The sequence below is a fragment of the Euprymna scolopes genome, chromosome 21 (assembly GCF_053919585.1).
Source record: "Euprymna scolopes isolate OS-2025 chromosome 21, ASM5391958v1, whole genome shotgun sequence".
Classification (NCBI taxonomy): Eukaryota; Metazoa; Mollusca; class Cephalopoda; order Sepiida; family Sepiolidae; genus Euprymna; species Euprymna scolopes.
Genome location: NC_136502.1, coordinates 46,202,051 through 46,227,239, shown reverse-complemented (window position 1 = coordinate 46,227,239; position 25,189 = coordinate 46,202,051). Strand labels below are relative to the sequence as shown.

General features: G+C 31.6%; 1 protein-coding gene across 1 annotated transcript in view; it reads left to right on the top strand.

Moving 5' to 3' along the window:
• The first annotated feature begins 1,752 nt into the window (after positions 1-1,752).
• LOC145242210 (uncharacterized) overlaps positions 1,753-25,189 on the top strand; it is a 49,216-nt gene continuing 25,779 nt past the window's right edge. The window contains exons 1-2 of the mRNA XM_080105207.1: positions 1,753-2,041; positions 5,905-5,979. The gene's annotated coding sequence lies outside the window, so the exon portion shown is untranslated. The remainder of the gene's footprint in view (positions 2,042-5,904; positions 5,980-25,189) is intronic.

Genomic DNA, 25,189 nt, shown 5'->3' with positions numbered 1-25,189 from the left:
TAGAGGGCCAGTGCATCACCTTCCAGATATAAAGGTAGCAGACTCGCTACATCATCCACCTGCTGAAGTTGTACAACAAGTCTCACTTTTTTTAGCCACGCTACAACGTCTCCCTCGCCAGAGAACAGCTTGATGGCATCACTGCTTATCCGCACCTTCACTATAGTCGGGCCGAAATAGCTTGTAGCAAAATGTAGTAGGCAAAAAATCAGAAACAAAGATAGAAAATAGTCAGTTTCGCCCTGTACCGCCCACCTTTAGAAGAGAGGGATTTCTTGGCTGTAATAACCATAAAGAAAGAAGGAGACAAAAACAAAAAAAAAAGCAGAAGAAAACTCGCTTCTCGCAGATATGTGGTTCATTACAAAGAATAATCCAACCCCCAGAACCACCTACACACAATCTGCAGGACACTGCCTGACTGCTTTCCATCGTCCTGCCTTTATAGCGGCCGGGAATTATATATTTGCATAATTGCGTGAGAGCAGACATGATTCTGCGAGAATTGCATAGGGTCAACGGCAATAAAAACCCATGGATGCCATCTTGGAACTCTCTTCTGTTCGGCCCGCAACACAACAACAGACGTGTCTGAGGTAAGCTCTTTATTTCCCCCCATTTCGGTTATTGCTAATTCTGCTACAGGTAGCAAAATAGAGTGGATGCTCTATGTTTCTGCCGGATTTGGTGCAAAATTTGGTGGAAGTTGTAGCACTAGATTAGCACTGTATTATTAGGCACGGCAGTAGCCGATCCTGTTTGAAAAGTATATCTTGGTTGATGGCAGTTCGAAAGAAAAGTGACGTCATCAACTTTTGTATTGCTTGGTTTCCTGGGTGCGATAAATGGTGCAATTTCAAAAGAAATAAGCCATCTGCGTTTGTGATGTGCATTATGGATGTTCGTGTCCATTTGGACTATACCGAGGAGCTGAGCGAAAGCAGAATATAGGTTATAATTCCTTATCATTCCTCTGGTTTGTTGCAATCTGTCAGAGATTGGCATTATTAATGAGTGAGTGCAAATGAGTCTGCACGATTGGTTGAGTTATTAGTCTGTAAGTGGGTCTGCAGAGTTCAAGTACAAGTGGGTCAGTACCAGTGTATCGGCATTACGTAAGAGTGCGATTTACTTGTGAGAAGATCCTTTATGCATGCGTGGAAATGCTTAGTGAGCTCGTTCTGAAGGTGTTAAGCGTGATTGCCCCCCCCCCGAGCGGGCGTTATTAAATTCTGCACATGCAAAAAATGGCCGTATCTCCAATGTATGTGGCCGGCACTTATTTGCTGTAGTCAGTTTGATTTGTAGGAAAACCGTGTTTTGTTTAATGTATGTTTTCGTAGGTTTGATCTGTTCAGTCACAGCATAGAGCGATATTTAAGAAAGACGAACCATCAACCCGTAGAGTGAATGTAAATGAGTTATTGTGGTGACTTTAAGTATGAATGGGATAAATATTTCATCAATTCATTTTGTATGAATCAGATAATTCTGTTGTTGGCACTGGTTTAGTTAAAATTCTATTGGGGGTGGGGGAGCATGTGAAGTTCGCCAATCTTCTATTCCTAAGTGAAAGTGTTTCCGTGGAACGAACTGGATTTGAACTTAGAACACTCAGGTTGTCTGCCCGTATTGTTAACCATTTGAACGTGCTAGTTAATGAATGTGTCTCCCTTGAAAAATAAATAAATAAATTCCTTGTGTCAATATTTGGGAGGGGAAACTTCGTGAACGACACCGGAAAGAATTTAGACTACACGATACAAGAAAAGAAACAAACCGCTTATCTTTATTCTGTCCAATCTATTTCATTTTAGTATGTTTTTATATATTGATTGTTTGATTTATTTGTCTTGTTTGCTTTAATTTAATTTTGTTTATCCCGTAGATTTTTCTTTTCCAAAAGTTAAAATCGCCATCCATTGTTTTGAAGAACAGAAAAACCTTTATAAATTGAAAAAAATAAATAAATAAAAAAAATAAAAATCCCATCAACATTTTTCTCGCCCGACAAAACCAGCGGTCATCTCACAAATCAAAGGTAAGGATTTTTGATTTGACAACATAAAACTTTTAATTTGTGGCAATATTGAATTTTCGCGAATTCGTGGCCGTGGGCTGCCATCGGTGGACTCTTTCTCTTGTACCAAACGATCATGAACAACGGTTGTTTTAACTTTAATTTTCACTGTAACCGATATAAATGATTGCACACTAAAAAATAATCAAAATATAAATAAAATCATTTTTTTTTTTTCATTCAAATCATTTGATGGTTAACTAATAATCAAGTATTTTTACTTGATTTTTAATTTTCATTTAAAAAATCGGGTGCGTGTTCGGAATAAGAACAAAAATCGAAAGGTTGAATTTTAATTAAAACCAATGGTATCTACTTAATTGTCATGTCGAAATTAGGGTTTGTATTACTGTACACATAGATTCGAAAAAGTAGTTAAAAAACAAATATATAACAAATAAATGTTATCAAAGGCAAGATAAGTTACTTTTCTACCAAACTGGATATATTTTGTGTTTTTATTCAATGTAACATGTTTATTCAGCTCGAAAAACATGCAGTGTTTACCGATGTATTGGAAAATTCAAAATGGCGGCCGACTCTCTCTTAAACACGGTAAGTTCGGGAAAAGGTGTTATAAATAATAAACTAGACAAAATACTGTTAGAAATTCGCTCAATATATATTACCGTGACGGCGTGACATAGGTTGACATATATTCGGTGTTTTTTTTTAATAGTATTTTGTCTAGTTTATTATTTATAACACCTTTTCCCGAACTTACCGTGTTTAAGAGAGAGTCGGCCGCCATTTTGAATTGTCCAATACATCTGTAAACACTGTATGTTTTTCGAGCTGAATAAACATGTTACATTGAATAAAAACACAAAATATATTCAGTTTGGTAGGAAAGTAACTTATCTTGCCTTTGATAACATTTATTTGTTATATATTTGTTTTTTGACAACTTTTTCGAATCTATGTGTACAGTAATACAAACCCCAAATGGTACACATTTAAAAGAAAACCCTGTTTTCATTGCGTATAAGAAAAAAGGTGCTTATGCACTTATGTTACCGTGCTATTTTTTATTTATTTATTTATTTATATTATTTTTTTTTTTTTAAGTATTTTCAAGTTTTACGATATTTTTTAAATTGTTAGGTGAAAGTACAGAAAAATTACAAAACACCCTCTCCTTACCATTCAGTGAAATCTTTAGATGTAAGAGAGATGACAAAATTTATGAGAAAAATGAAGCATCTGTTCTGATACCATGTTTGAAGAATGAAGTCATCCATGAAAATCTCAGGTAGAAAAGAATCACACCTATGATTAAAAAAACATGCTATTTCTTACACAACCGAACCCAAGTCTGTAGCAGGCATAAAAAAATAAAAATAAAGACTTATTTTCTCTTGCGAATTCATGTCCCTGCTGGGTGATTTGGGCATGCACTAACCAATCAGCTTGCAGGGAGCATTAATTCCATCTGTCTGAAACTTTTTTTTAGCCCCCTTTGAGAATCATGGTTAGTCAGCAGAGAGAACTGCGGAAGCATCGAAGAAAAACATCCCTTCTTTCTCTCTCCTGTCCTTGTCCACTGGATGCTCCAACATTGATGATCTTCATCTGTAGATAATTACTGGCCAAACTTCTACAGCACAAAGAACTTTCAACTCTTCCTTTTCTTTCATCCGGGCATTGTTTAACTTTCTACCATTGAAATAAACTATTTAATTGTTATGTTAAAAGAGATTTTGTTTTTTTTTCTCCTGTGTAACATTTTCATTTACCATTCATATATAGAAGTGCATCTCACATCTTCAAAAGTCAACTTACAGATCAGTTAAATATGCCAGCAGATATCTGGGAGATGGGCAAGAAAAATAAACAAAAAAAAAAAAAAAAAAAAAAAAGCAGAACAGAAAATGCTATCATCAACATTGATGTTAATCTTCTGAATAACATTCTCTGTTTATTACATATATATATATATATATATATGTTATTGATATGGAAAAGAAATATATATATACCAATTTACAATGCCTCCCCACGGGACAGTTAGACACCAGGGTTGTTTTTTAACGTGGAAAAAAGGTACAAAAGTAAAAAAAATTGTCTCAGTCGTGAAGGACTGTTCCTCCACTGAAAGAGAACGCGAAATGGAAGTGCAGCATCTGAAGAACAGATACTATACTTTGATCTTATATATAATTTATTTTGCCAAAAGAAAATTACAATTCAAAATTTTAATAGAAATATCAAAAAGTTAAAAGGTAAAAATCGAGAAACAAAACAAATTTAGGCACAAGGCCCTATAGGGAAGGAGGAGAGTGCAGAGTCTTTGTAGCTGAAATTAATATGAAGTCTTTGGCGACTTACTCTTGACTGGCAACATTTACCACAATACCTCATTCACTCTGTGGAATCTAAACTAACTAATAAATCCCCAACGTTTTGAAAAAAGAACATATTTACAATTTCTGTGTGTGTGTGCGCATTTTTTTTTTTTTTTTTTTTAATTTTTAAACGTAAAAGTGTGTGTGTGTGTGCGTGCATTTGATCTTATCCAAAAGGCCAAGTACTTTAGTTGTAACTGTTATTGATATGGAAAGGAAATAGATATATATATCGGCAGTGGCGGACTGGGCAGTCGGTCATTTGGGCAATGCCAAGTGGACTGGTGGATAAAAAAATGAAATCAACTTTTAAAGGCAAATGAAGGAAGAAGAGAGAAAAATGGAAGATGCACTTTATATATTTACATTCATTTAACTACTTTTTTCATTTTGCACTAGCCGCCAAAAATTCATTGCACTAAATATCTGCCGTCGCAACAGACATTTGCTGATAATTAGCTGACTGAATTCTAGAGAGGAAACTCGTAAAAGGTATACTGCCTGAAAATGTGCTTGTAACAATGAAAATAAAGCAATTATTTTTAATAACACATATTGTTTCTTTCATATTTGCTAATTATGCGAAACAAGATTCGCTACTTTGTCAAACCACACATTTATAACATACAAACCATTCCAAATTATATTCTAAGCATAAGTTAAAAATAGCACATGAAAAGTCTGTTATATCTGCAAAATTGTCATATATAGGATATATCCTAGAACCTGTAAGACGAGTTGCTACTTTGGGCCTATTTTAGTGAGATGAGTTGAGGCTGCTCTGTAGATAATGCCTATGCCAATTTAAAGCTCCAGTCCGCTTCTGTTATCAGTTATTGATATGGAGAAGAAACATATATATATTGGTTATTAATATGAAGAAGAAATATATATATATATATAAATCGGTTATTGATATGGAGAAGAAATATATATATATATCAGTAATTGATATGGAGAAGAAAGTGTTGTACCTTGAGGAAAATCGCATTGATATGGAAAAATAAGGAGACACCATCCAGAGTTGTTTGTAAGATTTTATCAGAAAGAAAAGACTTAATGCCAAGAATCTTATCACTGATAGCATAAGCTTGAAGTTTGTGTAGAAGACCAAAATGCCATATTCTGTTTAACGCCTTAGAAATGTTAGCCATAATGAACCACAGTTAAGCGGTCAGCAATTGAATGAAAGCCATATTGAACATCACTAAAGAGGCCCAAACTTTCTAGAAAATGAACAAGCTTGCTATTGATAAATTTTTCAAAAACCTAATAACAGATGAGATGAGCAAGATAATACCTAGTTGAATCAGACTGTTAACTATTCTGTACCTTCAGCATTTTATTTATTTTATTTTGTAAGTTTTTTTCACCTTTATTTATTATTCTTCTCAGGAACCAAAAAATTTTAAAACCATAACCCAATCCTACCCTTTGCATGCTAAATGTCATCAATTATTTTACATTTTTTTTTTTCAGCTTTCAAACTCTAAACTATTTTGACCATTTCCAGAACTGAGTCTGAATTCTCCATTGATACTCAGGACTGACTGGGTAAGTACTTAAATCCTCTGGATACTCATTTTCTGTTTTACAAGTATTTTAATAGAATCTGCTCTGATGAACTCATTGCACTTGCATCATCTCCATATACAATTTGTCTAGCAGCAAAATCCCACCCTGTCAGTGTAGAAGTCCCTAGCCGCATGTTGTATCTCAGCGGTTGTGTTTTGAAATCTTGGAACAGTGCATAGGCAACGCGAGACTAACATAAAGGTTGTAAGTTCTATATAGAAATGTTGATTAAATTTGAATAAAAATGAAATACACATCAAGTGCGCTTCAAAGGCAAATTACAACGTAATATTAGGAAAATAAACAAATATTTTACTTGTTTGAAATTTATAACATAAATATATTTCAGAGTTATACTCCATCCTCAGTATGCTGTTTTCTTTCTTTTTCTTTTTCTTCTTTCTTGCCATGTTTTAAAGTTATATATATATATATATATATAGTAATTCTCAATTGTAATCTGCACTGACGATTGAACCTTCAACCTCCAGAAGATTGTAACTTACGACTGAAATTTACTCTATCCAGAGGCCATCACAGGAAATTCCAGAGTTTGACAAGATACACCTGAAGAAGGTCGGGGTTTACATTGAACAAAATGTGAAAATAACACTCAAGTAGTTAGATGAATCTTCTATTCTCTGTTGAAACGGCTGGAATTGTTGACATATTGTCGTTCTTATTTACTTGCCTCCCCACGAAGGCAGGGTTTAAAATGAGATCAGCTTTTAATGTTGAGAAAAATTCAGCTCCCCAAAAAGGGGAACTATGGAACAAAAATAAAAAGAAATTGCCTCAATCTAGAAGGGTCTCTCCTTCATTGACTGAGGCATAAAAAGAAAAAAAAGGATTAAGTTTAGTATCAGAACAGATTTTGCTTCTCGCAAAAAGAATTGTTGTTTTTTATTAACTATGAGTAAATGTGCAGTCCACTTTGAACGCAGCTTTTTCATTGAGAAATGTTCGTGCAACAGTAGTGAATGCACTGCCTTTTGATATCTCCAAATCCTCTGCTATCACATGCAACTTTAACTTAAGATCTACTAAGATATGACGACAGCTTAGACATAATCTCACAAATTCATGCATCCTGGATTTTGAGAGACAACAATTCTCTTCAGATTATGAACCTTTTGCTTTGTCCAGTTGATGAAAGAGTTTTGATGAGGCAAAGGATTGCTAGGACTTTACTGTGTATCTTCACAATGTTACCAGACCTTCAATGGGAATTGGGATTTGGGAAAACGGGCATTGCTTTTGTAAGTCATGAAGTGGATCAAACCAACTCCCAGCAATGTAGGTCCTGGATATGACCTTAAACTATATCCGATGGTGAGGCCTCAGCTTGCGATCTTTGAGGAGTGTGGAGCCACCCTTTAATTGCCATTGCTCCCAGATCCACTCTGACCCAGAGTGGTAGTACCTGTTAGGGTCCCAACTGTGGGTTAAATAAAAATCTACTTAAAGAAAAATATATATTCCATTAAAAAATTTTTCTTCAAAATCACTGGATTCGGCATTAAATAACCTGAAAAGGGTTGATATGCCATGAAACAAAAACAACCAACCCAGCAATGTAAACAGTTATTCCTTTAAGCATCAACATGAACATGGATTTTTCTTTTTTTTTTTTTTTGTATAATTTTCAGCCATGGCTTTGCTACCAGTTGGTTCTGGGTTATTTGTGCAGAAAAAAAAACAAAAATAAAAAAAAAATAAATTGTATCCTCCCTCTCTCTCTCTCTCTCTCTGGATAACTTCACCAAGTAGATTGAGAACATAACCTTGTTTATAAGAAAAAGTAATGGCACTTGGAAATTAGCAGAGACTAAGCTTCTTTCCTTTAACAATTACAAGAAACCTTCTCAACAATGATTGTTATGACTCTACCCGAGAGTTCATCATAGCTCATCGGTTTAACATTCACAGACAGCATGAATTGGGAGAAATACACTGAAGACATTGCCAAGCCTGCTGCAAAAGAGGTGGACTCCATCTATCTTGCTAGAAAACTACTTACATCTGACAGCATGTTGTATCTCTATAAAGCTCCCATTTGCTTATGCATAGAGTATTGTTGTCCTATTTGGGCTGGTGCATCTATTACTAGGTAGGGATAGGATTAATTAAGGATAAGAAAACTTGAAATTTGGCCTCTTTTGTTCACTTATGAAAAAAAATGCGGACTATAATATGGTCATAGCAGAGATGGAAAAACAATTAACATGGCAGTTTGTGTAAGCACACATGCACAAAATACAAAGGTTTGTAAAACAGTTTGCGTTAAATACATTGGAAAAAATACATAAACTAAATTTCTTTTTTTTTTGCAAAATATTAAAAAAATCAATGACAAAACAAAGGTGGTTTCATTAAATGAGTTATTGCATTTTAATGTAAAAACAACTTAATTACTAATAGTACATTCATTTCATTCAGAAAAGTTTAACAACCTTCGTCAGCGTCTGAAGTATTTGGTCAAACTCGTCATTGATGAAGTAAGTTATGAGATTTTATTGGATGCCTATTCCTAAAAAGTATTGATAACTGAACCCCTTCTTAAAAATTGAAAGGGTTATTTAAAAGAACAAAAACAAAATGAACAAAACAATTATTGGTACTTATTTATATTGAGATACATGCGAAATATAGCAGTTCAAAATAAAATAACAAGAACACTTATGAAAATACTTATCAGTGAAAATATTTGTGTAGCAAGCGAGTAGAATTTTAATAAAAATTAAATTAATTTATTTTTCGGAATCAAACAACAAAACCGCTTGGCATCTTCATGTTAGAAGAAGGGAGATAATCTTCTACAATGAGCTAGCTTGATGCAAATGTTGGAGTTAGTGAAGCTCAAATTAATCGGCAGTTGTGCACTATTAGGACAGAATCACTTTTTTCGTTTTCAATTATGACATGAGGAGAGTGCATAGCAGGGGAGCAGACAAAAAAAAATAGTTTTCTCAAAATTCACACACATTTCAATAATGCATGATCAAAAAAAAAATGTTTAAATTAAAAAGAAAATGTCTATTTTGTTAAAATTTAAAAAAAAAATGTCTATTTTGTTAAAAAAAAAAAAAAACGAAAAAAACCCAGACTCAGTTTTTCTTATATTTTCTTTTAATTCGAGAAATGCGTTACAAAAACTTTGTTCATGTTTTTATTAAAAATGAATGAAAAAATTTATATTTTGTTTAAAAAACAAAAAAAAAAAAAAAAAAAAACTATATTTTGTGTTATTGTAAGTTTCTTATATTTATCTTAAAAGAAACTTTCTCAAAAAAAAACAAAACAAAAAAACGCATTAATAAAAAAAAGTATTTATTTCTGATTCAGTCCTGAAATTGCATTTTTTCTGCCTCTGCTATGCACTCTCCCCATGTCTCAACTGAAAATCAGAAAAGTGATTTCATCCCAGTAGTGCACGAGTGTCAATTAATTTTGTTAATTAAAATTCTACTCACTTACTTTTCTATAATATTTGGTGTACTGCACTCCCAAATTTTTCGTGCTTGTTAAAGTAGTCAACAGATCGATTTTTTAAAAATGTGTTTTTTTGACTTAATTGTCATGTCGAAAATAGTAGTATATCCAAAAATGAGGAAAATTCATCATTTATAGTTAAAAGTAATTTTTTATGGAAAATAGCATTTTCCCTAGATGTAAACACTTTGAAGATTGTGAATACAAAGGACATACTTATGAATAAGTAAGTATATCCATAATTGTTCCTGTTATTTATGTTGAACTACCATATTTAACATCTCTAACAACAAAACATATTCATTCATTTGAACCATTGTTCCTTAACCCTTTATGGTAAGTAGATGGTGGCAGCTGATTTTGCATTTGTGCTGAAAAATTTCCACAACTTTTTTTATTTTTTCATTTTAGTATAATAAATAAGAATATCTGTTTATTTACTTTTTTGAATGTATCACGTTTTTTTTTTGTTTTTGTTCCTAATTTTTTTATTATTGACATTTCACCCCAAACAAGCTACAAAGCCACTTATTTGTGAGGAGCTACTGTTTGGAACCAAATTTGCAGGGATGGAATTGAACAGTGAGATGTCTGTTCACATTTTGTTCTTTTAATCAAATTTTTCTGTTTTTTTTTAATCAGATTTTTCTGTTTTTTTTAATCAGATTTTTCTGTTTTTTTTAATCAGATTTTTCTGTTTTTTTTAATCAGATTTTTCTGTTTTTTTTTAATCAAATTTTTCTGTTTTTTTTTAATCAAATTTTTCTGTTTTTTTTTAATCAAATTTTTCTGTTTTTTTTTAATCAAATTTTTCTGTTTTTTTTTAATCAAATTTTTCTGTTTTTTTTAATCAGATTTTTCTGGGTTTTTTTTAATCAAATTTTTCTGTTTTTTAAATCAAATTTTTCTGTTTTTTTAATCAAATTTTTGGAACTGTTAATTTAACATTCATTAATTTTTGTGAAAATGTGTTTGTAAATAAATATATTTAAAAAAAGGTTCTTTGTTATTGTAGCAAAATTCGAAAACTGAAATCTTGAAGTTAAAGTGAAACCAATGGTATCTTTTCATGTCGCAGTAATGAAAATATCCAAAATTACAAAAATAAAACAAGAAGGTAGAAAATTAATTATGAATGAAAAACAGTTTTTAAAGACAATTAGCGAAAGTTAAATTTTGCTAAATTGTCCAAAGATTTTCAGAATAGATTTACCTCCCTTTTATTACAATTGGAACACTTTGGTTTCTTTTATTTTTTGCAAAATCCATTATTCGCTAACTACTTTCTAACTAACTATAACATTATTTTCGTTAATAATTAATTTTCTACCTTATCGTTCTTCATAATTTTTGGATATTTTCATTACTGCAACATGACAGTTGATTTTCACTTGAAATTCAATATTTCAATTTTCGAACTTAGAAATCCTTCACGACTGAGACAATTTTTATTTTTGTACCTTTTCTCCACGTTAAAAAACGACCCTGGTGTCTAACTCTGTCCCGTGGGGAGGCATAGTAAATAGGTACAATAATGAAGGAGAACCGAAAATTAAAAAAATTAATTTGAAAAAATTACATGCGATACATTCATAAAAAAGTAAATAAAAATATTTATAAAAAGTAAGTTTACAGATATTCTTATTTATTATATTTAAAGTCAATACTGAAATGAAACAAGCAAAAACTCGCCAAACTTTTTTCAGCGGGGATGCGAAATAAGCTGCCACCATCTATTTCCTATAAAGTGTCATGGAGCAATTGTTCGAATGAGTAAATATGCGTGAATACCAAATAAGCACCTATTTCTGTCGTAATCGATATTATTCATAAGAATTTAAGGTACTTATGCACTTTTGTTACCATGCTGAAATAATAACATTATTATTTAGAAAGCCATTTTTAACATGGGGAAGGGAGTTTTGTAACTATTCTATACTTTCACCTAACAATTTAATAACTAAAAGATCGTAAAACTCGAATTTAACTTGAAAATGCGATTTTTAAAAATAGCATGGTAACATAAGTGTATAAGCTCTGAATTTTAAAATTAAAATAAAATTTAATCGTATGTCTGCGTTATCCTCCTCCCTGTATTAATATTTAGGAGGGGAAACTTTATGAACGACATCGACAAGAATTTAGACAACATTATACAAGATAAATAAATAAATAAATAAAATAAACACACGCATAAAATCACTTCACAAGTTTTTCTGCTAATCTATTTCATTTGATGTTCTTGTATTTATCATGTTTGAAGCTTTTGATTATGTTGTTTGCTAAAAATGATGGACATTTTCTTCTTTTTACCAAAAGTTAAAATCGTCACCCATTTCCTTGAAGAATAATAGACTTTTATAAATTAAAAAAGATTTTAAAAAATTCCATCAAAAATTTTTCTCCGATACATATCAAAGGTAAGGATTTTTGATTTCACAGAAAATAAAACTTTTAATTTGCTATAATATAAATTGGGCACTTCTGCTGTATGTGGACGGCAGCCATTGTTAGGGGGCAATAACTCCAATTTCTTCTTGGTCAAGAATTTTTTTCTGAACAGAAAAATATTTGAAAACCAAAACATTTAACGTATAAAAATGTATCAATATCTAATTGTAAAAACATTTATTTGAAAGTCTGCGTAAGAAAATGTAACTTTAATAAAACAATTTTGTGCACTTCTACACTATTGGGACGAGATTTTGTAGCCGATAAATGGAGTTTTCAGATGAAAAACAATGGTTTCAACTGATTGTTTTTTGTCGATTCTAATAAATTACAATGGTAGCTTCCAAATTATGCAGTCGAAATTACTTGAATATTACTGAATTATTAAAAAAAACAACTTAATCGTGCTAGAAGGTGAAAAATTGCTGCCATCTTGTTTAAATCGAAACAGAAAATTATCTCTCCTGTGTCTTACGATCATTTTCACCAAATTTTATTTCCCAAATGTGTATTTCAGCGGCGTAAATTATTTGACAGGCAAAAATTTATAAAAATTATTTATTTTTATATAAAACACATTATTAGAACCTAATGCTGAAATAAAACACAAAAAAATTTAATTTTTATTATTTTTTCCGCATCTGTTATTCGACTAAATGTACGACAATCGAGACTGCTATCTGGTTTTGAAAATTTGGCCTTTTTACACTCTTGTATGGAACCATGATTTTGGTCGCCGTTTTTGGGGTTTCTTTTTCTAAATGTGCACTTCAAGTGCATAAATTATTATTAAGACATTGGTGGCCATTTTTTTTTTCATATTGTCATTCTTTTTTTTCCAAATTATTATGTTTTTTGTTTGTTTTTTTTGGGGGGGGGGAGTATTTTCATGGGACCATGATTTTTGGTGTCCATGTTTTATTTAAAAAAACAAAACAAAAAAAAAACATAATAATTTGGGAAAAAAGAATGGCAATATGGAAAAAAAAAAAAAAAAATGGCCACCAAATGGCTTAACAATAATTTACGCACTCAATGTGCACATTTAGAAAAAGAAACCCCAAAAAATAGCGGCCAAAATCATGGTTTCATGCAAGAGCGTAAAAAAAGGCCAAATTTGGCCTCAAAAGGGCCAAGCTGGTTTGTCTTAGAAAGACCAAATTTTCAAAACCAGATAGCAGCTTCAATTGTCGTACATTTAATCTAATAAAAATTAAATCTTTTTGGGTTTTATTTCAGCCTTAGGGTCTAATAATGTGTTTTCTACAAAATAATAATGTGTTTTATGTAAAATAATAATGTGTTTTATATAAAATAATAATGTGTTTTATGTAAAATAATAATGTGTTTTATGTAAAATAATAATGTGTTTTATGTAAAATAATAATGTGTTTTATGTAAAATAATAATGTGTTTTCTATAAAATAATAATGTGTTTTCTACAAAATAATAATGTGTTTTATGTAAAATAATAATGTGTTTTCTATAAAATAATAATGTGTTTTCTACAAAATAATAATGTGTTTTCTACAAAATAATAATGTGTTTTATGTAAAATAAATAATTTTTATAAATTTTTGTCTGTCAAATAATTTATACCGCTAAAATACACATTTGCCTTTTATTTTTTATTTCCTTTAATAAATAATTTTCTACCTTAACAATTTTCATAAGTTTTAGATATAATCATCTTAAAAATACGAGGAATACGTAGATACTATTGTTTTCATGTGAAATTCAGTATTACGATTTCCGAAATTTTGTCCTAAAAGTGTAGAAGCACCCAATTTTGTAATGAAAAAGCAACATTGGATTTATAAAGTACATTTGTTTTTTATTTCAAATAAATTAATAATTTAAATGAAACATTTTTCGAATTAAAGCAACTTTGAAAAGTCAACAACAAATTATTAATTTAAATGAAACATTTTTCCGAATTAAAGCAACATTGGATTTTTTTTTCCTAATCATTTTTTGAATTGAAGTAAAATTGTTCTATTCTTTGACCGAGAAGCGCCACCTGGAGACAGTTTAGTGAAATGCACCAAATAAAGATGGCTGCTGTCCACATACTGCAGAAATGCCCCAAATTGTTTTGTTATATGCTACTGTACCTGGGTTTCATTGGCTGTTTTGATTAGTGATATATTTCTTTTGGCCTTCAGATAATGTCAGTTCATCAAGAGAAAATATGCATGTGTACTCGGTCATGGCTGACCGAACGAGAACAATCTACCCCCGTAGATAAAAATAAAGGGTTCAGTTTGAAATTCTGTATATGTTCCCAAGTTGGGCCATCATGTAGATTGTCATTTATCGATATAATGCAATAAAAATGGTTTTATGTTTTTCGTTTTTTTTTTTTTTAAGTATTATTAAATGAGGAAGTTTGAATTCATGTATCATTATGTAGTAATTGAGGGAGGGGGACGTTTTAATACTTTATTTTATCAAGAACAGAAAATGGCGGCATCAAGCATACGGAAACATGAATAAAAAATGAGAACTGAATTATAAAAAAATAATTTATCTACAAAATTTGGTGCTTGTGCAGTTTAGCAAAGACATTTTTAAACGAAAATAAAGAAAAATCTCTTATGATGTATGTGCTCGTTATGGAATGAAATTCTTATTGAAAAAAATCTCTTAATTTATTGTAGTTTTTTTTTGTTTTTTTTTTTAACATAGGAAAATCAAATTTTAGCAAAACCGATCGCAATGCAGCTATATTAGCAATTTCCAGCAATGAGGAAGGGAGTGCCAAGAAAGATAACTCCATCTAATTCTTGAAGTTTGCCAAAACACACATAAATTTATTAACGGAATTATTTTTATTAATAAATTTTGAAACGATTTTTTAAAATAAAATAAGAGAAGGAATATCTAAAATTATCAAAAAACTGTAAAAATAATCTCATCAAATTTTGGAAAAATTCAAGAATTTGATGAAATTATCTCTCGTGGTGCACCCCCCCTCTCTCTCTCTTCGTAGTTGAAAATTGCTACGATGACTGCGTCACAATCGGTTTCACTGAAATTTGATTTTTCTCTCTAAAAAAATAAACTACTTGATCAAATCAAGCAATTTTTTTTTTTTTTTAAATAAGAACTTCATTTCATAACGGGCACGTACATCATAGAGATTTTTCTTTTATCTTCGTTATTTTTAATGGTTTTACTAAACTGCACAAGCACCCAAAATTTTGTTCCTCATTTAATAGTATTAAAAAAACCAAACTTATTTTTATCATTTTTACAAAATTGTTGGTGCGTGTTAAGATAGTTGACAGATCGCTTTAAAAAAAAAAAAAAAAAAATTGAAAAACAATATTACATACTTCAATGCCATGCTGAACATGGTAATATATCCAAAAAGTGTGAAAAATTCAGTAGAAAGTTATTTATAGTTAAAAGATAATTTTTACAGAAAATTGGGTAAATTGCAGTTTTCTTAGACGTTATATAGTAGACAGGAGTCTATATGCAGGGGACATAACTATGAAGTGAATATTTTAGATTACTGCCTCATGGCTGCAATATTTGTTGTCTATAGCGGTAGACCTTTTTTTACTAAAAACACAAGAGCAGTTTTTCTACTCAATGAATTTTCGTAATGTTTGGATATATTACTATTTTCGACATGACAATTAAGTACATAATATTGTTTTTGCTTTAAACGATGTATTTAAAAAAATCGATTTGTTGCCTGTAACTTAACAAGCACCAAATTTGTTTTATTGCATCATGTTGAATATCGATCTATATGATTGTCACAAAAAGATTCTTAAGTTTGAAAATATGCACCTGAAGAAGGTCAGAACTTACATTTGCCGAAACATTGTGAATATAACAATCTAAATAAGAATAACATGATTAAAAAAAAAAAATACTTAAAATTTTGGTACTTTCCAGTTTACAAGCCAGTCTCTGGCAACATCATGTCAGCATCTTTTGGCAGGTTACATACTACTGCAGTAAAGAATGCCAAACGATTAATACAAAGTGAGATATTATTAAATTATTTATGAATTATTTTTATGAATTTTTTTATAAATTATTGATTTATGAATTATTTTTTATAAATTTATGAATTATTTTTTATAAATTTATGAATTATTTTTTATAAATTATTTATGAATTATTTTTATAAATTATTTATGAATTATTTTTTATAAATTTATGAATTTTTTTTATAAATTATTTATGAATTATTTTTTATAAATGATTTATGAATTATTTTTTTATAAATTATTTATGAATTATTTTTTTATAAATTATTGATCAGATGAATTTGAGTTACTTGGCTTTTTAGCTAAGATCAAAGTGTAGTGTGTATATTTATTAGTTAAAATTTCAAATCAATATAAGGATATTTTAAATAGGATAACCTCTAGTGTAAATATGGTATTGTGCTGACTCAGATAAGTTTAGTAAAGAATAGGATAGATGTTTGTTATTTCTGACCAAAGACACCCATTTTCAGACACTTTTGAATGGTTTTTGCTTAATTTGTTGTAAATTTTAATTTAAAAAATATTTTTGCAAATATTTCAAAGTGTAGTATCTGTTCTACTACTACTGGAGGAGAAATCCTTCAAGACTAAAACAATTTAAATTTTTGTCCCAAGCCAGAGTGCCCCTTTTTGGGCAACTAGATCCTCCTCCACCACCACATTAAAAAAACAATCTTACTGACTAACTCTGCTCTTGAGAGGGAAATGAGTAAATAAGAACTAGTCGATTCTTCTTTTTTTTTTTTTTTTCAACAAAGTAAACATTTAGTGATGGTGGTGGGAGATGATCTGTTTTCTTATCTACAGCCCAGTTCTCACAGGATTGCTTCCCGGCAAAATGGTCATCTTGAAATTCAATGTTGATTAATACTTAAAAACCGACTTTAAGAAATTGACTTCCAAAGTAACCTACCTCGGGCCAGGTCTTTATTTATCCCTCTTTCCTTCAGGTCCATTTTTATAACTTCTTCCATGTTTTTCTTGTCTTTCCCCTATCAACTGGCCCTGCTTCCTCAATTGTTCTATATCTACTAACCTCAGTACTTTCAGACATTTTTTTCAATGTGACCATATCATTGGAGTCTTCTGTTCTACACACATCTTCCTATACTATCGAAAACTAATCTTCCTCTGAGAAACCTATCTTCAAGACTCGCATTTCACACCCATCATATCCTTCTCATATCATTTCTCTCCATGCAACGCCTATCCTCAACTCTTACTGACCAGATTTCATTTTCATATATTATCACACTACGTATACGTGCCTAATAGACTCTTCCTTTGGTTAACAATAACGCTCTGCTAGTTAGTAATAGCAGAATATTCTTTGGACTTATTCCATCCACTCCAAGTTTATCCTGATAGCAGAATTAGTTACTGAATTATGAACATTGAAAGTTTATTGGAAATTAGAAAATTTGGCTGTTGTGTGTTATTGGTCTAGAAGCCACAGTGTATAACTAAAATTGCAAGCTTCGAACAAGTGGAAGATTCTTACAAATGTAATATGTCATCTTGTGGTCAATAAAAAATTTATAATGGAAACAATTTTCATGAGATCAAACCAGTCAGTGAAAAAAAAAAAAAAAAAAAAAAAAAATCAATATGCACATATTCACGACAATGTTTGAAATCTTAGAAAATTACCTCTAGTCTGTTGTGGAATGGATACGAAAACATATCGTAAGATTTAATGCTACTAAGACAAAGCTCCTTTCCTTTCAACAGTTACAAAGAATGTTTTCAGCCACCAATTGTCAGCCACCAATACTTTAGCTGCAGTTTATCATTCAAACTCCTCGACCTAACATTCAAAGGTAACATGAATTGGGAAAAATATGGTAAAGACATTGCCAAGGCTGCTGGAAAGAAGGTGGGCTCCCTCTACTGTTCTAGAAAAATACTAATACCTGACAGCATCCTATATCTCTACAAAACCATCATCGGTCCATGCATGAAATATTGTTGCCACATCTGGGCTGGCGCATCGACCGCTAGTCTCTCTATAACACGATCTATCGGACAAACTCTGAAAAGTGTCTTCAATCTGAGTTGTCAACCATCTACATCATCACAATATTGCATCCCTGTGCTTGGGTTACAAGTACTTCAATGGAATATGCTCCGACGAACTCGTAATGCTATTGCCCCCCCCCCCGAACATACATATCCCTTACTAATCCAACAATCAGCCGAATTTTGCTTTCACTGTAGTTTCTTCCTTCGAACTGCTAGACTTTGAAATTCTTTTCTGGTTTCCTGCTCTCCAACTTTACTAATAAACAGATATTCAAGTATAATATGGACATCTCACTGTCCAACTACCTACTTGTAGGCTTTTCCTCTAATTCACAGCAGCCCCTTACATCTCAGTGGCAATATGCCTTGTTCAGGGTGATTAATAATAATAATAATAATAATAAAAACATACAAAAATGACATGGATGCTCAACTTTGATTGCTCATATAAAATTTATTTAAACAGTGAACACACTGAAACTTCTTAATATGATTCACAACATAGTATAGATGAGACTAAATTTTTCTTTTAATTGTAAAATCAACAAAAAATAAAATGGACAGATACATAATTTAATTGGGGTGAAAATCTCATTCACTGAAGTTTTAACCTTGTATGTTTTTTGTTTGAAAAGTAATTATGCTATTTTTATATATGTAGTTATACACTATATCATGTGCATTAAGTTGAAAAAGCATCAACGTTAACAAATAAATTGCCTATCACTGAAAACAGTAACCTAACTTGAAGAAACCCAGAAAATAATCTGTTATTTATTTGTGATGCAAGAGAAACAATTGTTCATAAAGAGAATAAAACCAAACTCCTATCTTTACATCATCAACGCTCTGATCCCCATCTGGCATCAATTGAAATGGATGGCTCTCGTCTAGGAGAAGCCCCATGTTTTGACAAGCTTTTGGGCTTGACCTTCATTCCTGATCTGAAATGGAACACATATATCAAGTCTGTTGCCAAGGTCGCTGGAAAGATGGTGGGATCCTTCTACCGCTCCAGAAAATATCTCACTACTGATGCAATTCTCTATCTATATAAAAGCCAACTACGTCCAAGGATGGAATACTGCTGCCATATCTGGACAGGGGCTGCTAAAAACAGCCTATCCTGCCTTGACAGAGTACAAAATAGACTTTGTGGCTTAGTGGGGGATGGCCTTTTCTCTTCCCTACAACCTCTCTCCCACAGAAGAGACGTTGCAAGCCTATCTTTGTTTTATCGTTATTTCCATGGCAGGTGCTCGTCTGAACTCCAATCTCTGGTCCCCCCTCACCAATCTTTTACAAAAAAACACCCGTCTAGCTGAATCCACTGTCAAAAACTTTCCCCACTCTTTATCTATGCCTAAATCAAAAAGTAGATTCGATTCCATGAACAAAGCTTCTTTCTTAGAACTGCACGCCTGTGGAACTCTGTTCCGTCTGCTTGCTTCCCTCCTGACTACAACTTGGATGTCTTCAAGTCCAATGTAAACAAATTCCTGATGAACCGCCCCCTTAAGTAGATACTCTAAAATATCCACACTAACGTACTGTACTTACAATAACTCTTCCGGGCCTTGATAAGTGGTGACCACCTTGCAAAAAAAAAAAAAAAAAAAGGGTGGAGGGTTTGCCGGTTGTAAAATACGCTTGAACATATTTTAATTCATGCAAATTCCATATTTATTATTACAGAGCCAATTATCTATTGAATATGATGTGTGTGTGGGTGTGTATATATAATATATATATATATATTTTCTTTTTGGCTTCAAACGTAGGTAATACGTATTTGTTTCATTCAAATTCAACCAGCGCTTCTATTCAAGGAACACAAACTCAAACGTGAATTCCGCGTGACCAACATCCCGACATTTGAAAAGACTACTGCAGAAACAACAAATGGAGTTATACTGATTCTATGTTCCAATAACAACATGGCAAAAAGAAAGGAAGACATACTGAAGATGAAGTTTTACTGCAAAATATATTTATGCATTTCAATATAAATTTCAATATAAATTTCAATATAAATTTCAACATAAATTTCAATATAAATTTCAATTTAATTTTCAATATAATTTCAATATAAATTTCAACATAAATTTCAACATGAATTTCAATATAAATTTCAATATGAATTTCAATATGAATTTCAATATAAATTTCAATATGAATTTCAATATAAATTTCAATATAAATTTCAAACAAAATAAATATCTTTATTTTGTAATAATGTGTTGTTTTGGCTTCAAACGTATCTAATACGTATTTATTTCATTCAAATTCAACCAGCGCTTCTATTCAAGGAACACAAACCCAAACATATATAATTTGAGGTTGCTCGAATATATAAACGGCATAATCACGTTGACACATCGGTTCTCATCAGATCACCGAAGTTAAGTAACATTGAACCTAGTTAGTACCAGATGGGTGATGATTTGGGTATTCTAGGTGCTGTATGTGCTCTCCGCTTATCTCGGCATTTGTTTTCAGTCACTTCACTTGCCACTGGTATTCAAACAGTGTTGATTTAGGTTGGAGATTGCGCACCTCCTGCCACAAAAATTTCACGCTACGGTGGGTATCCATGGTCTGTCAAAGACTGAAGGAGCCTTTATATATATATATATATATATATATATATATATATAAATTGGAACCCGCGAAGTAGGAGGTCAGAAGCTTCACTACAAAGATCTAACAAAGCGGCACCTGAAGGCGATGAACATCAATGTCGAGAGTTGGGAGGAACAAGCCAAAGAAAGGAGTAGTTGGCAAAACAATCTCCATAAAAGGAAGGAAGAAATAGCGAGAAAGATTGGAGAAGCCTTAGGGCTGAGACACTATTGACGACACAACCCTGGCACCCACATATGTGGTGCCTGTGACCAGACATTTCACACAGAAAGCGAACTATGCTAACACTGTGAGATAAAGCACCAAGGCCCCGACTAGTCATTGTCAAGATTGATGGACTACATGATGATGATGATGATGATATTGATTTCAAAAGTGTTAAAAAATGACTTGGGTCTCATTAGTTAGAATCAAAGCCAAAACATCTAGCACTCTAATCGCATTCCTACCGTTTAAGCTAACCCAACAGATAAGAAAAATTTTAAATCAAACATCTTTAAGCTATGAATGAATTTGCATATGCCATTATTTCAAAAGGTCGACTTTATGTATGAAAAATCCAGTTCACAAAAAGGGATGCTGGGTTGGGACAAAAATTGAAATTACTTCAGTGTAGAAGGATTTCTCCCTTTGCTAATTGTAGACAAGAGTTGAAGCGTATTGTTAATACAGATACTACACTTTGAAGTGTTTGCACAAAATATCGAAATTTACATTTGGAACAAATTAGGAACAAGACTATCCAAAGTAAGGTGGGGGATGAGGAGTGTTGGTCAAAAATGCTAAAAAATGTCTATCCTGTTCTTAACCAGAATCCTTTCAATTACCGACTAATCCGACAAGTAACAAAATCCCGCCCCTACATTGTAGAAAATTCTAGATGCTGGAAAACTTTCTACTCAAATAGTTTCTTTCCTCAAACTGCTAGATTATGGAATTCCTTCTAGGTTCCTGCTTCCCTGACTGTACTGACATGCAGAAGTTCAAGTATAATATAAACATCTTACTGCTCAACTCCCTACATAGTATGCCTCTAAATTTGGTCAAAAATAGTAACCCCTTGCGTCAAAGTGGCAGTGTTTCTTGTTTGATATGAAATAACAGTAAAAAAAAAAAAAAAAAAAAAAAACTTATTCTAGGGGTCTATCCTATTTAGGATATTCCTAAATTGGTTTGAAAATTTTTATTTTCATAAATATTGCTATATATAGAGAAAAATATTGTAGCTAAAACCCCATTTATTGACAGTGAATTATACTAATTAGTATAGAAATCACCGTGGAATTTCTATGGGATTCTGCTAGTTTTAGATGTATTCAAATCTATTAATTTTGGGAAAAAAATTTTATACTTCAAGTTCTTTATAACTTCAAATATTTATTCATGGTGTTTAGTTTGATTGTTTTGTAGAAAAAAAAAATTTTTGACTTTGCAAAACATGATTGAATTTTGCAAATGTAAAGGGAAAAAAAAAACAAATAACATCAATGTTTGGTGCATTTTAGGTCAGGAAGCCAGTATCTTCAGCCAGCCTGATCTGGTAGCACTGGATGCTATAACAGGTATTACAAATTCAGACCAAAATGAACCTGGGAGCAATGGTAACTAAGGGACAACTCCACATTTCCTAAAGACCCCAAAGGGAGTCTCCTCATTGGATGGCTGTTAAGGGCATACCCAGAACCTAAACTGTTTGAGTGCGGTTCGGGAAGGCAGTTAGTTTGATATACTTATTATAATAATCCATAATAATCTCTCTCGGTTTTTCGGATTTCCTGCATTAATAAGCGTAATATTTTGGTGTGATTGAACTTTTTTGATTGAAGTAATTTCATTTTAGTTAATATCTGTTATGTGTTATCTCCCCTTACCTACAGAAACGTCAATACCAAATATTTCAAATTCTTTCACAGCTGATATTATTTTTTGTTCCCATTTATGTATTGTAATTGTATTTGCATTAAATAACTGTGTGAGGGATAAGTTACAGCAGGAACTATTAAAATCACTAATAAATTATTTCAAAAGCAAGATTCATTCTCCAATAATTTTTTTAAAACATCCATTACGATCTTCTGACCTAATCTTAACTGACAGTCACTCGGATTTAGGGTTAGTGATAAAAATTTTAACTGCCTTAAAATACAAGAATGGCTCAGTAATGTTAAATTTATTTACGAAACTGATCCACCTCTCTAAATTCTAAATTGTTTTATTTTTAAAATTTCGTTTTTATTCTTTAAGAAAATTTTTTCAGGATGGTCACACATAATTGCCTACAGAATAAAAACTAGAATCTGTTGTATTTATTTATTTATTTATTTTTTTTTTTTTTGTTAGGGGAGTCAGCAAGGTCAGCAAAGGGGGTCAAATTATAAATTCACCCCCACCCCCCTAAAATCCTTGTTACGGTTTTATGTTTTAAGGTACAGGAAATAAAGCAATACAAAATCTTCTAAAAAAACAAAACAAAATTTTTTCAATCCAGAAAGTTAAAAAAAATGTCAATAGTTCCTATTTACAATGCCTCCCCACGGGACAGAGTTAGACACCTGGGTCTTTTTTTAACGTGGAGAAAAGTAACAAAAATAAAAATTTTCTCAGTCGTGAAGGATTTCTCCTCCACCGACAGAGAACAAGAAATTGAAGTGCAGCATCCAAAGAACAGACACTACACCCTGATCTTGTCCCGAAGGCCAAATGTCAATAGTTATTCAATTAGTTAATTGTTAATCAAATAGTTAATCAATTATTATTATTTGCTTGTTGTACAAAAGGAAATAGCTGATGTTTTCAAAAAATAAATTTATTTTTCTAAGAAAGCATAATTTAAAGTTGGGTTTGGATGGGAGGTTGATCACCAACTTTATTTCATGTTTATGAGGATTAAAATATGCTCTGTATGAACCCATACATTGGGTGGTGATTAAGAATGCCAAGATTTCAGTTTACAGAAATTGGACGTTGCCTTATAACTCAATCAAAGGGAGATAATTTGTTATTATTGTAGATTAATACTCTTAATTGGAGTTGACTTATCCCCCCCCCCTTAAAATTAGAAATAAATAAATTCAAAAATGAGATTCTCCCTTTTTTAAGTAATTATGTGGGAACACCCTAAAAATCTAGATGGAAAGCAGGAGGAAATAAAACAATTATTTTAAAATTTGGAGTAAGGGATCATGTTCTTATATAAATTAATTGTAAAATGATTCTGCTATTAGAGATCACTCTGGCATTTTAGGCCATTTTAATCAGTTTTTCCCTTTTTTTTTTCTATAGGATATAAATACTGTGCATTTGTTTTTATTTTCTAGGGATCTACCTTTTTAGGCAAGTACGTGTTGTTTTACAATGTTGTAAATGGTAAAACAAATGGTTAACTGCTTTAAAAATTTAGAATGACCCGGATATGGGGGATTGATTTATGTTGAATTTATGCATGAAACTAATCATCAACTCGAAAATAATTTTTCTTTCTTCTTTCCAGAACCTTTACATGTAAGTGCCTAAAACCAATGTAAAATCTCAGAGCTGAGGGTAATTCAGGGAAGATGTTAATTTCTAAATTTACCGATAATTCTATAGAGCCGTGTATGCAACAATGTTTTTATTCATTGTGACGTTTTTTTTATAACAAAAATATTTTGACTTTTTAAAAATATTATTATACACAAAAAATAAACATCTACATTCTTTTCACACAACAAAGCAAGTTTTTTAAGTTCAGTATAGTTAACAGCCAAAAACTCAATAAAAATAACATAATTTATAGCAAGCACAGTGGAATGTAATTTTCTATCAACCAATATACTTTTAACATGCACAAACAGTTTTTAAGTTAATTATTTTCTTTGCGTTTTTGTTATGGGAGATAACTACTGTATGAAGGATGTGAGTTCTCCACTGTTTTTTTTTTTGTTTTTTTTTTAATTCAGAAACTATGAAATTTCTTTTCTTTTTAAAGATTCAGGAAACGTCTTCCTTTTTAGGAAAAAAAAAAAAAAGCCTAATTTTTTGCCAAATTGATAGAACTGATAGCGACAAACTTTTAGGGATTGCATATTCGCATCCCTATAAAATAGTTAAATGATAGTCAGACATTTAGCACGAAATAAACAACAAAACCTCTTTTAAAACAAAATAATGGAAGGCTTATTCATTTGGTAGAAAGTTGGATTGTGTCTGTGTGCAAAATGGAGAGTAGAAAGTCCTTTGGGTGTAGGTTGGCTAGCAGTTGTTGTAAGTGAAGGTCATCTAAGCTGGAGTGTCCAGTGGACATACAGAGATAGGAGATAGAGAAGTGAGGCCCGTTTTTGATACTTGCCAGGTTCTCTTTGCTGGCTGCTCATGGTCCCTAAAGAGGTTAAAAAAGTTCCTTATGGAACAGTGCGCCCTGTCAACTGGTTGGTCAGTGTGTGGTCAAATCACTTGGCAGGAAGGCATTGATTTTCAAGAGAAAATAAATCTTTACCCTTTGGTGTCCAAAATAATAATGCATAAAATCGTTTCTGCATATATAGCTCGACACATACGCTCGCTCGAATTAATAAAAAAAACAAATAAAA